This window comes from Pseudopodoces humilis, chromosome 1 (assembly GCF_049639895.1).
Source record: "Pseudopodoces humilis isolate 2021_Gansu_Grassland_sample_001 chromosome 1, ASM4963989v1, whole genome shotgun sequence".
Lineage (NCBI taxonomy): Eukaryota > Metazoa > Chordata > Aves > Passeriformes > Paridae > Pseudopodoces > Pseudopodoces humilis.
The window spans coordinates 68,800,774-68,814,588 of NC_142200.1; the positions used below are offsets into that span (position 1 = coordinate 68,800,774).

The 13,815-nt window shown below is 40.5% G+C and overlaps 1 protein-coding gene across 4 annotated transcripts in view; it reads left to right on the forward strand.

Moving 5' to 3' along the window:
• The first annotated feature begins 1,504 nt into the window (after positions 1–1,504).
• Positions 1,505–13,815, forward strand: part of DDC (dopa decarboxylase) — a 73,148-nt gene continuing 60,837 nt past the window's right edge. For all 4 annotated transcript variants that reach the window (XM_088059000.1, XM_014256829.2, XM_014256830.2 and 1 more), the window contains exon 1: positions 1,505–1,674. The gene's annotated coding sequence lies outside the window, so the exon portion shown is untranslated. The remainder of the gene's footprint in view (positions 1,675–13,815) is intronic.

A 13,815-nucleotide genomic window follows, 5' to 3' on the forward strand; every position in this document is an offset into this window, starting at 1 on the left:
CAAGCCATGTGATTTTTCTTGCTGACAACTATGGTGCAGCCAGAGGGAGAACGCTGTGCTGGGGTTGGCAGGCCAGGTGTAGGAGGTGCACAGGGAGCTGTCAAGGCTCTCCCAAGCTACCCACTGCTGTTCAGGCAGGAGGAGAATGGGAAAAGTACATCACAGAATTGTTAGGGTTGGAAGGGATCTCTGGAGATCATCCAGTCCAACCTCACTGCTGTGGCACAGCGACCAAGATCAGCGTGTCCAGTTGGTTTTGAATGTCTCCAGAAAGGGAGACCCCACGACTTCTCGGGGCAGCCTTTTCCACCCTCAGTGTAAAGGTCTTCTTAATGTTGAGGTGGAACTTATGTTTTAGTTCATGGCCGTTGCTCCTCATCCTGTCTCTGGGCACCATTGAAAAGACTGGCACCATGCTTTGAACACCTGCCCTTGAAGCATTTATGTACATTGATGAGATCAAGTGCTGGTGCCCAGCCAGGTTCTATCCCTCCCTGGAGGATCCTGCTGCCTCCCAAATCAAGCGTTGGAGGGTGGCTGAGCTCTGTCCTGCTCCGGTGAGGGGCTCACCTGGGCTGGCCCCGGGCAGCTGCTGCCCTGCGAGGTACCCGGAGGAGCTGCGGACGGTCTCTGACAAACAGGAGCGACAGTGGTGACAATGGAACCTAATTTTACTGATTTCTAGTCTCCGATTCTGGCAAGTCTAAATCCTGGAGTAAGTCCGCTCAGCGCGGGCCAGCTGACATAAAGCTCGGGTTGTGTCCGGCCCCACAGCTGGACCAGGCCTGGTCGGCGAGGCCGGAGGGCCGCGGGCACGGCGGGCTCCCATCCCCTGCCCCTGGCCGGCAGAGGGCGCGGAGCACAGGCCTGCCCTACACGCGGACGCGTGGTTTTACCTCGGTTGGTGTTCCTTTGTTTTATGGCGGCACCATGGGCCTCGTCTCCTGTGAAACTGCTTGAAAACAGCTCTAAACCGAGGCAGGGTGCCTCAGGCGGGGTGCCTGCTGCAAATGGCAGCGCTGGCGCACGGCTGGCGTAAGCACTCACCCCGTCCCCGGCATGTCCCGGTTTGTGGACGTAAGGGTTTCTCTCTCCCGGCTGTGCCCCTGAGGCACCGCCAGGCGGGAGCCGCCAGGCAGCCGCTGCCCCGAGAGCTCTGGCTCTGCGGTTTCCCAAACTGTCCCACTTGCTGGCTCGTGTGAGTCGCCAGACATCTCTGTGGCGTGGACATCCTCATCGGTGTAAGCTCGGCAGAGGCAGGATATGCCGTGGCTGCTGGCTCGCTCCATCCCTCGTCTCGTTGGGTATTTCTCCTAAGGCTCTGTGAATAAATGAGAAATCCCACGTCCCTCCTATCACAATGGCTGCGAATTGCGGCTGAATGAGCCCACGCGTTTTCTGGCTTCCCCGTGTTGAGAAAGAGCAGCTGATAAAGCTGACATAGGGCCATGCCTGGTTAATGGTTAATGAAAGAGTACAGGGCGACCACAGTACCAGTGAAGCCCTGATAGTTGCTGGAAAAGCCTTAGAAATTTCTTGAGATTAAAATTTCTTAGCTAGTTCTGGTGACCTCTTCTTCAAAGGGCCATTGTGAACTGCAGGAAACTGTAGGGAACGAAAAACAATACCGGTTTTCCTGGAAGAGACCTGGAAAAGGAGTGAAATCCCAAAAAGGTAAGGATAAAATCGGTAATGTCTGAATGTTAAGCTACCTCTGAACTTTCACCAAATAATTTAATTGAATAAATCCACCTAATTTGTTTGGTATTAAACTAGACAGTCTTTAGAAATGCAGCATAATATGCTAAATGCAAATATTTTAATTGACATGTGCTTAAGCCAGTTTTGGTGAAAAGTCAGAAGTTCATGAAGTTCATTTTGAAATCAAAGCTTTGCAATTAACAACATTTTTAAGAGAACTTTTTATTAACTGCTGCTAAAAGTTGAGTTGAGGGCACTGCTGCTTAAGGGAAGCAGTATGGAAGGTTTGCAGTACCTCTAAATGATGGTGTACTGGGCAATCTTGGAGGCCAGCTGACAAGCTGATTTTATTAATCTTTTCAAACTTGGTCAGAAAAAATGTTCTTATTTTTTGAAAATTTTGTGTTCCTAGTCCTTGAGCTTAGTTTCATTGTAAGCCTGTCACATGAGGTGTATCCTCTTGTAGAGATCCTGTTTATGGCTCAGGGACTGATCTTCATATGTTGACACTACAATTTTATGTGCGGTTAAATGTGAAACAGCAAAAATTATTACAGCATTGCTGGGATTTGAAGAGTAAGAAGATGCTGAAATTGGAGAAGGAAAGGTGAAATAAAATGACAGTCACTATTTACGTGACAGAAATTTGCTACATGTCAATGGTAAGTAAAAGGGAAAAAGAAGATACTCTAATAAAAGTTCGATGAAAAACAGATTTGCAGTATACTTGTGATATATGCTGAAAGGTTTCCTTGGGTGAGTGACACCTCAAGGAAGAGCATTCTGGAACTCTGATGTTTAAAATGTGCATCCCCCAACAGCAACACAAAGTGAGGAAACTGGAATTTCTTGCTAAAATTGCTAAAGCTTGTTTAAAGTTGTAAGAGAGTTTCTTTGGTCAATTGATACACATCAATGGGAAATTTCTGTGTTGCTTTAGTTTGTGTTTCTTACTCTGTTCTTTCCATTCTGCTGTGTCTAGTTCTGGGCCCCTCAGTTTAGGAAGGATGTTGAGGTGCTCAGATGCATTCAGAGAAGGGTAACAAGGCTGGTGAAGGGCCTGGAACATACACCCTTTGAAGAATGGCTGAGGGAGCTGTGGTTATTTAGCATGGAAAAAAGGAGGCTCAGGGGTGAACTTATCACTCTACAACTGCCTGAAAGGAGTTTGTAGCCAGGTGGGGATTGGTCTCTTCTCAAAGGCAGCTGCTGACAGAATGAGAGGCCACAGCTGTGCCAGAGGAAGTTTAGGTTAGACATCAGGAAAAAAAATTCTTCACTGAAGGAGTGATTGGGCACTGGAATCGTCCGCCCAATGAGGTGGTGGAGTTACCATCCCTTGATGTGTTAAAAAAGACATGGATGTGGCACTCAGTGCCATGGTTTAGTTGATGAGGAGGTTGGACTTGATGATCTGAAAGGTCTTTTCCAGACTAGTTCATTCTGTGATTCTGTGAAGAACTGTTCACCTCATTCTTCTGAGGCACAAAAAAGGTGTATTTTTTCAATCACAGATAATATATTGTGTAATCAGAAAAATACGTGGCCAACAGTATTCCATTATTGCTAAGTGAAAAAAAGTTCAACCTATAAAACAAACTCAGTTTATTTCCAGCATATCCTAATCCCAGTCCTGTTCCTCTTCTCAACCGTCTATTGCCTCTGCATGTCCACAGTCCTCCAGTGTTTTCTCTGATGAGTGTCTCCCCATTAAGCCAGTTCATGCTGATTCTATTTTTTTCTCCTAGCAGTGATATCTTTCCTGTAGAAAATTTTGGAATGGAACAACTGTTTTGTTGTACATTTTTCACCTTTCTTGATCCTATGTGGATTGTATAGCTATCTCTTCAGAACCAAATGAATAAACAGGAGAAAAAATATTATGGTAAATAGTCATTTATTGGAAAATAAATTGGGATTTTGGTGTTAGGCTCTTTGTCAGAGACCTAGCAATAGCACTGTATGCTTGAAAGGTTTCTCTTACAGTTTACTGTTAAATAATACTGTATCATTCCCCCTTTTCTGCCCCACTTTCCACTTGTTTCAAAAAGGAACATTTGGTTTTAAAATTCAGGGCAAGTTCACTAAACTTTGTGAAAGTGTAAATAGAAATTAGTTTTATCTTTCCTGGTTGTATGTTTTCAGAGGAATTGGGTGGTTTACATGGAGTCAAATGTAGTTTAATATTATTATTCTTGTGTTATCTCAAACATACTACTTTATTCTTGAATTTATTTTTTACAGTTTCAGAGACAGCATAGAGATTCTGTCCCTAAGTTGACTGATGCAAGGATTAATGGCATGACATGAGTTTTTTTCATTCATTCTCCCTCAGTGATGTGCTATGCTGTGAATCTCAGTGTAGGAACATGGGATGACTTGAAGGCAAAGATGTGACTCCAGTACTGTCACCTATCAAAACATCCCATTCTCTACAGAGGACGTGTCTCTCCATCTGTTAGGTACAGCCTGTCCTTGCAAGATTGGATATGAAGCAGAGAGTTTAGGAATGTTTTGAACAAAGAGAAGATGGAAAGGTTTCAGTCATTGCAAGGAGTATAAGGAGGGAGGACATGGGACTCATCTGTTCTTAACACTGGAGACAATTGAAGCCATAGTAACAGCAACTGTGCATTCCAGTAGAAGCTAGAATATGTATAACCCTAAGTCAGGGTTATTATTAGCATTTCAGAGTTTCAAGCCAGTTGTGTCAAACTTGGGTTTGTGACATTCCTTATGCTTCAGACTTTTTTTTTTTTTTTTTTTTTATATACCAAGTGCCATCTACTGTCTGATTGCTAGGGCAACGTCAAGCACTGGTGTCAGCAATACTGGCATATAATTTGGAGTTCACTTTACAAAAAGGAAGGGAATAATCTCTTCCTGCTTGGTAGACAGAATATAAGTAGCAGACTAAAATTGGTGGGAAAAGAGGTCCCAGAAAAAAAATGCACTGGAGAGTATTGTTTAGGAGGGCTATAAATTCAGCATCAGAGTAATGCTGCTGCTAAGTCACTTATAACTCCTCCCTGTGTTTTGGCCTCACTTGCACTCGGTTATGCTGTTGACAGACTGTTTCATTTAAATGAATAAACCTTTTAGATTTTCATTTTTCTGACACATGACAGCACAGGTACAGTTAACGTGACATAACATGAGGGAAGCTTCATTACTGTGACTACTTAGTCATGCAAAAAATCGAGATGGGAAATTACAGATATACTACATATTGTGCTTTCTGCTTTTAAAAACAATCTGAGCTCAGAGAAGTAGAAAGGATCCATCTAATCATAGTACCAGTTCTATGAATTTCAAGGCAAATACACATTTCCAGACACATGGGACAAACTGAAGACTGATTAAATGCCAGCATGCTGGGAGGATGGCTAGCAGACACCTTTTCATCTCGGACAATACCCTAAAGGAAATGGCCTTTCAGTGTGGCAGATAGTGTCCCTTTCTGTGCTGCTTCTTTAAAGGGAGGAAGAGAGAACGAATGCAGAGGATTTCAGAGGAGGTGTCATTTCTTTAACGGCATCCTGTGGGTGCATTATCTTGCAGAGACCTTTTTCTTTGTCTTTCAGTCTGATTAGCACGTCTTTGTGCAGTTTTAAAATGCTTGGACAGTTTTCCCCTAAGAAATACATATGCCTTCCAGCAGTTTTAAATTGCTCTTATGTTTGATATCCTTATACATTTGCAAACCCATCAGAATCTTGTTGAGTTCTTGACTGTAATTCTTCCTGCAGTAATTGTATTTTCTACAGTTTTAACCACACATGATGTGAAAAAGTGTTTTCTTCCATCTGTTTTTAATGTGTTATCTTTAATTTCCCAGAATTGTCCCCCTTGGGCTTTTAGAACTTGAAAAACAGAAATAAGTTCTTTGTCTTCTCCCTGTACTCTTTCGTTCACTTATCCTTTCCTTGGTTTCTCTCATGTTCTGTTTTCAGAGCTAACCAGGCCCACTCATTTGAATCTTCCCCAGAGGACAGCATAAGTGTCTTTGAAGAGAAATCTTCTCTTGCACTCCAGGAGGGTACTGAAGTCTTTTTGAAAGTGAAGATCTGAGAGAATATTGAATGTTTGAGAAATATTCCAACAATTGATCAAAAGTCACTAGAATATTTTTCCTGTAGTTCTCCAACTTGTTCTTAGTGGATCCAAACTTCTTGCTACTCTTGATTTTGCTACTTATTAAACACAGGTTTTCATCCAACAGTGCCACCAACATTGGTTAGACTAAGTTTGACCCTTAAGACTTCTTAACCCTCTCTGTGTCCTGTGTTACTTCAGATCATTTGTACTGAGCTTCCTGCAGCTCTGTACTGACTATTCAAGATGTGACATTCCTAGCTCTTCTCCCCAGTTCCTATGGCTGCATCTTTAATAGAAAAAAAGAGGGGGGGGAGGGGGATAATGGGATGGTGGAATAACTGCAAGTTTTTGTATCTCACAAATATAAAGGCCCCAGGTATTGCAGCTTTCATTTATTTTAGGCAGCTAAAGTAGAGGACTCTGAGGCCTCCAGCTGTGGTTAAGATGGGACGCATAGATCCCATAGATGGGACCAAAAAGAATATTTGCTGTTGTGATGGGTAGTGAGAGGCCTGAGATGGGAGATGGTGAGTAAGCCTGTATTCTAATAAAAGACAAATATTTAAGAGAATTTGTGGAAGAGGAAGAGGAATATTGTATCTGTCTCTCTTATGAGAACAGGCTGAGGGAGCTGGGCCTATTTAGTCTTCAGAGAAGACAAGTGAGATGGGACCTCATTATTGTGTATAAATATCTGAAAGGAGGGTGTCAAGAGGATGGATCCAGGTTCTTCTCAGTGGTGCCCAGCAATAGGACAAGAGGTAATGGGCAGAAACTGATGCACAGGAAGTTCCACCTGACTGTGAAGAAGTACTTCCTTGTGCAGGTGACTCAGCACTGGAACAGGTTGCCCAGAGAAGTTGTCAAGTCTTCCTCACTGGAGATATTCACAGTATGGAATACAATGAACACAGTCCTGTGCCATGTTTCTGGGATGACCCTGCTTGAGCAGGGAGGTTGGACCAGAAGACCACTGCGGCTCCTTTAACCTTACCCATTCTGTGTTTCTGTGGTCTATTGCAGTCATGAACATGAATAATCCATGATTATTGACACATAGTGAAGATGTTCTATAAGACGATCAAATTTTCTGCCCAAGTATAAAAGACCAGCTAATTTTATGGATTTTGCTTTGCAAGTGGAAACATCCAGGGAACAAAAGAATTGATTCTTGGAAAGAAAGAAAGAAATTATGGCTAGAGAGTATCTTTTTGAAACATTTATCATGAAAATTAGAAACTAAGAAGCTGTTACAGATGTCCCCATATTAAATAGTAAAAGTTTAATAATTAAAAGCAATTTAGTGATGATCTTAATATATGAGGAAAATTCCTTCATATCAGTAAGTTTCTAAAATAATGTGTAAATAAAATTTAATATCACAGTGTAGAATCAGAGGAGATACTTGATTGTGAGAACTTGAAAGCCTCTGCATCTACATGACTGCTTAACACTATTATTATTAAGGACCAATGGTAAGTGTACAAAGTCAAACTTCATGACAAATGTAGATACAGAGCTATAATTGCTCAGAAATGGAAGTCCTGAAACCAAATACATTCTTTTGGTATCCATTCACCTTAATTAACCAATTCAACTGGTTAATTCAAGCTAACCTATTAAGCAATGGAAAGCATTTGTGAAGCTTTGTAAACAATAACAGCATAAGCATAGCTTTGAGGAACGTGCACACTCAAACAAAAAGCATTTTGCACCCCATGTAGAGTGCCAGTACAGACATCCCCAAGCAGTCACCAGCCAGCAGGAGGGCCCTGGCCTGAGCCAGCAGGAAAAAACAGCAACCTCTGACTGGATGCACATGTTACACATAGTGCTGTGATTTTCCTTTTTTAATGTTTTTTTTAGTGTTTTGATATTTTTTTCTTATGGCATATTCTTCTGTTTCTTCACTGTTCTTTTCCTTCCAAGTAAATTTATATTTAATGCTAGCATCTGTCTCTAGAATCCTCCTTTTCACCATCATACTAGAATTTAGTTAATTATTTAGTCATACATTTCTTGTTTGTCGAGGCTAATGACATACAACCTTTACTCAGGTGGGTATAGAAGTACATGCTTATATATGTTGAGCTTTTCTTACAAGATCTATTCAGACTCTCAGAAGTCCTTCATTTGCTGGGCCTCACACTCTCTCTCTCCTGTTTTCTGTTGTCTTGCACATGCCAGGATTTTTTTTTTTTTTGGCACTGCTTGTGGAGGCAACGACTTGTCTTCTTGTTTGCCTGCCCTGCCAGCTCTTAAAAGGGTCCATATTGTGCCTTTTTCCTTAGGTACCTGGGGACCAGGTATAAAGGTGTTGATTTCTGAGAAAGTATTGCAGGACCATCCTGAAGCCTGCCACACCTGCCGGGATAGAGGCCTAATGTTGTGTTAGGCTGCTGTAACTGACATTTCTTATAGTGAAAAGTTTAAATTCAACAAGTAAAATACAGAGCCTTGCAAATGTGTTTTGTGCTAATGAAAGATAAGGCACAAAAAATAGGATGCATTATTATGTATGTAAGTGTGAGGATTCTCTCTAGCTGCATCAGCAGCTCAGCCAGTTATAAGGCTGATCTCAAGAATATCTGCCCACGGCACACAACTGTTGTGTGAATTCATGCCCTGGGTTGTTCTTACGCCTACCTCTGCCTCCTCCTTTTCAAGGTTATTGATATATATTTCTATAGTACATCCTAATGAGTATGTTCCTGCCTTTGGGTGATTTCCATCCTAGCTCTGGCCAAAAATCTGAGATGGAAACAATTTTTTTTTCTATTTAATTTACTTTTTTCTTAAAAATGTATTTTTTTACCATTGCAGTAATTTGTTATCATGTTGACTGCTGTTCTGTTCAGCCTAGTAATTACTTAATTGCATACTAGTCCTTAAATGACTTTAAGATTGAGTGGTGAACTACTCATTTGCTACTACTCTGGCTTTCTCACGTTTTCTTTCAAGGTTAAAAAGAGAATAAGACAAAAAATGTCAGTCTTCTTTGCTACAGCTTTTGCTCTATTCTGAAGGTTCCTTTGGACAATGTTTTTTTGATTTTTCAAGAGTAGATTGCTTACACTTTTGAATATATATTTCTTAAAAAGACATTTTGCCCTTTTGGAGCAAAAATTTTTGATGTAATACCTCTATATGAATAGTCATTTTAAAAGCACATAAGTTTTGTCAAAATTTCATAGCTAGTAGGAGTAATGTATTAAAGGTGATATAGGGAAGCCGGTGTTATTAATATTCCAAAATAAAAAATGTTATTACAAATCAGTAGGTACTGTGTGTTAATGCTTTCTTTCTCACCTGTTCTTATTTATCCTGTCCTTGATGGTGGCTGTTAAAAAAAAATGCCTTTTGGTTACCATTTCATTTAGAAAATCATCCCTAATTTGAATGTTTCATTGATTTTGAAACTTAAAATGATCTTGATGTTACACAGATTCTTTGGCTGACCTATAGGCTTGCTTATGCTATTTTACTAGGATAGGCATATTGACACATCATTAATTTATCTTGCTTGTTTTGAGGGTCAAGTTCCATTACAATAATGAGACTATGGAGGCTATTTGCTGCAAATTGCTTTCAAGTACTTCTTTTTAGTGTATGTATGTTTGGTACAGAAATTAAAAATAAAAAAGTTGCATGAAGAAAAGTGTTTGCTATTCTAAAGTTTTGAATGTTATTGCACCATGTTGTTACAACAGAATTACAGTACAAAGATTATCACATCTAGTACATCTGACCTGCTGCCAGGTTCTGATTTGTCATCTTTTAGTGCTTTCTTTTGCTCAGCACAACTCCATGTCAGAACTGAACCCAGTACTTGTTTTCAGGAGAGTATTACGGTTTTTTTAAAAAAATACCATTCTTACAGACAGCCTCTGACAAATAGTGGAGATGTTTTCAAATTGCAAAGATGATGAATCAAAATTTATTATGTCCAAAGCAGGCTAAAACATTTTTTTGCTCAAGAAAAGTACCTGTTAAAGGAAACTGAAAGGAAAACAGAACAAACATAGACATATGACATAGACAGTGCTTCCACTGTTCATTTATTTGAAAAACAGCAGGAAGGTTATATTTTCAATGAAACAGGAAATTTGTGAACATGAATGGCTTATTCAATAGATGTTTAACAGGACAAACACAAAGGGAAATATGAAATAGATGGTGCTGGATGATTGTGTGTAACTGAGCTGTGAGTACAGGAAGTTGTGTCCCCTGCTGTAATTTGGACATCATTCCCTTCTTCACTGCACAGTGCCTCTATGCTCCCATATTCAACCCAGGCACAATATTCAGCCCATTTTTCACATAAGAAAAAATTTATTTTAGATGCCTGAAGAAGATGTGAACAGCTTCACTCTAAGAAAACCCAGAGCTCCACCTATCTCTATTTCAGATTCAACAAGCAGAACTATAGCAAATGTTCTGAGTCTTAACACAGGTTCTGGATCCCTTATTCCAGTCTTCTTCCACATGCTAGTTGAAGATGCTTCTGGTCACCTGGTCATCACAGTTTTACAGCTTGTCTTCCTGAATAACAGCAGTAGCAGCCAGCACAGCTGAAAGCTGCTAAGATGAAGAGAACTGTATTGTCTTGAGCTTCCAGAAATATTGCCAGGCTTTTTGTGACAGCTTACTATTCTAGCATTGGTAGAAACCAACTCTTGTTTCTAAGTATCCATTGAATACAGTGTAACACTATTTTTCATGGGATTTTTTTTTTTTTCCAATGAATAGGAAGCAAGGAGATCAAGTAATTAATGCTTTGTTTAACACAGCTTTGAGTTATTTCCTTTATCTTAGCAGTGTTGCAGGATTGGAATGTGGTTGATATGCATTGTACTAACAGCTCTAACAGCTGAAGAATCTTGAGTTAGGCTTTTGCATATATATATATATATATATATATATATATATATACAGTAAATTAATTTCCACAATTATTCTTCATGAAGACTACAGTCACAAAAAATGTAGACCTGGGTTGTATGAGTTCATTATTGTGTAAGATAAAGTAAATAAACCATCATTTTGATGAAAGATTAGTGTGATTTTACATGCTGAGCATACATATTAAGAAAAAAATCATCAACCATTGTAAAATATTAACAGCTTTTAAATCATTCACAAGTCAAAGAATGTAGATACATAGCTGTTTTCATACTTTTTGATTCAATGGGCAACAGTAATAGCTTTAGACTGGTGTGTTGTTGAAAGAGAAACGGAAAATATCCCCTAGAATTCAGCCTATGGGCAGGTAAGTTATCTTGCTTTATTATATTTTACAGTGTATGTAACATAAAATGTGGTAGTGAGTCTCCTTCCCTAAGCATAATTTCACACCACTCTGTGTTCTCTGAGCACTGAAAAACAGTGAAAAATTACATTTCTTAACCACTTCCTGCTGACAAAAGTTAGCCTGGTGGTAGAGGTGGAAGAGATATCTCTGAAGACTACACAGAACAAGATCACTAAATAAGGGAGTGCTTTTTTAAGAGTTGGCATGAAGGAAGAAAACAAATCTCAAAATTTCCAAAACTTTTCTAGACTGTCTTTCAAAGAACTCTGCAGAATATCAGACTGATGTGAAAACAGTTTGCTTCTAGACTGGCACCATCTGACCTCAGTGCAGAGAGGTTCAAAATTTATGCCTCTGACCAGAGACAAACACTGCCAGAGTTTTGACAGAGGGTGCTGCCACTTTAAACATGGCCTAGATTTAGGCTGTTTCGATTCCAAATCCAGCTGGAGCCAAATGTGGTAGCACAGAAAAATAAGCTGGAAGAGAACAACCCTTTCTAGCAAAATATTTTATGGAAAATTCCTCTCAGAACTTACCCAGGATTTCATAGCATATGGCAAAGACTTGCATCTGTACTTGAAAGCAGGAACTTGAAATAAGGCCTCTGAGTACAAATTTATTGAATATATTGGACTGTCCTTCTTATTTAACTGCCTGTCTCTGCCAGTAATTCCTGGCTAAATGAGAGCCTGTCTCTCCTAATGATAATGTGGAAGCTGTGATTATCTGAGGTGTGGAAGTGAACAGGATCATAAGGAGAACAGATGGCAAGCAGTTCTGAGTGGGGAGATGCCTGGCTGCACTGTGGTGAAGCTACCTGCAGCAGCTTAAGCTGTTATCTTTCCTGGCTCACTGTTTTTCCTCCTAGCTGGAGATGATTGCCTTTCTTTTGGAGTTGGCAGGATGGAGCATGTGAACACTTGGTGGCTCTGTCACCTAATGTCACAGGGACAGGCAGATTCTTTTAGGGATCCTTGGTAGATGAGAATTTGCTACAGGGCTTTAGGTACAATTAGACCTTTATTACTACAATTAAACACATAGTTTTCAGCATAGTTTATTCTTATCTACAATTTTTAGGATTTAATGTAGTTTATTGTTGCACAGTTTTTTATGAATTATATTTTCAGCTAAGCAAAATTTCTAGTAATGATTGTAGCTTTCTTACTATCTAGAGTCTTTAATTACCTATACTTTTAGTCACTTGGATCCTCTACAGATTGTGTCAAATTCATAGTCATCAGTGCATGATACACTAATCATAATCTGGACTCACACTTTATCCAGGAGAGCAGGATTCATTCAGTTGTCAGAGGAAGATGACAGCAGTGGCTGTGTCCCAGACCACTGGGGGATCATGGGTTTTGCTGTCCAGCATCAGGCCTTGCAGCTGATTGATTTTGTAGACAGTATCTCATGTACTGTTACATTTCTATGTTCCTTAATAGGTGTCACCACCTCCTGGTAGCAATCTTGCATGGGTAAATAGTTTTTTCACGAGGCTGACAGGGGATCTGGCTGTTCTGTAATGGGGGTCATCACATTTTGGTGACACCTACAATGATGAAAAGGGGAAAAGAGAAGGAGGTGATACCTGATCAGCACACTTACATGTTATGAATGTTGGTCTTAGGAAATGGCGTTGGTTATGCGAACCATGTTAGCAGGAGTCAGGAGCAGGGTCACATGGCCCAGTGGAAATTCTCATCTTAGTGTAAACGTATCTTCCTGCACTCAAGCAGGTGGCCTGTGTACATCTATCACTCACAGCTCTGAGGTGAAGACAACAGGCCAGAGCAGAAGGTAGCAAATATTACCTTACTCATTGCTTCAGCTATGAATGTGTGTCCATGACCAGGGAGACCCTCTGCCATGTGGAAGATCTGGTTCCCACTCAGTTCTCCGGAGCTCTCATTTCAGTGAGTAGTGTGTAGTGGGCTGACCCTGGCTGGATGCCAGCACCCACCAAATCCTCTCTGTCACTTCTCTCCACAGCTGGACAGGGGAGAGAAAATGTAACCAAGGGTTCCTGGGTTAAGATAAGGACTAGGAGAGATCACTCATCAAATATTATAATGGGAAAAACAGGCTTGAGTTTGGAATATAAATTGAATCATTACTAACAAAACCAGTTAGTTTTGTTACTAATTAAACCAAAGCAGGATAAATAAGAAGCAAAATAAATCCTTAAAACACCTTTACCCCACCCTTCCCTCCTTCACAAACTCTACCTCCTCCTTCCCCAGTGGTGATGGGAGACAGGGAATGGAGGTTTATGGTCAATTCACAACAAGTTGTTTCTCATGCTGCTCAGGTAGAGGAGTCCTTCCCGTGCTCCAGCATGGGGTCCCTCCCACAGGAGACAATCCTCCATGAACTTCTCCAATGTGCTCTACTAAGCATAAAATCTCTTGAAGCTTTGAATTGGTCTTTTCTGGAAAGATGCATGTGTTAGCACAGACTGAAGGGGAGCCAAAGATGCCTTTGCAGAAAAGCTGACAGGAAGGTATAGCAAGAAACACTGGTGTGATCTCTTGCCATGGTACTTGCTGTAATCTCAGACAACTGGGCACCAACATTCTCTTTATGAAGAGACTCTAGTGATGTTCTCATTCTTTCCAAAATGACTCAAGTCTTACAGTGGTGGCCAATGCTCTTCCAAGCTTATTGCAAGTGCTTGGCCCTTTGTGACAAGACATTAA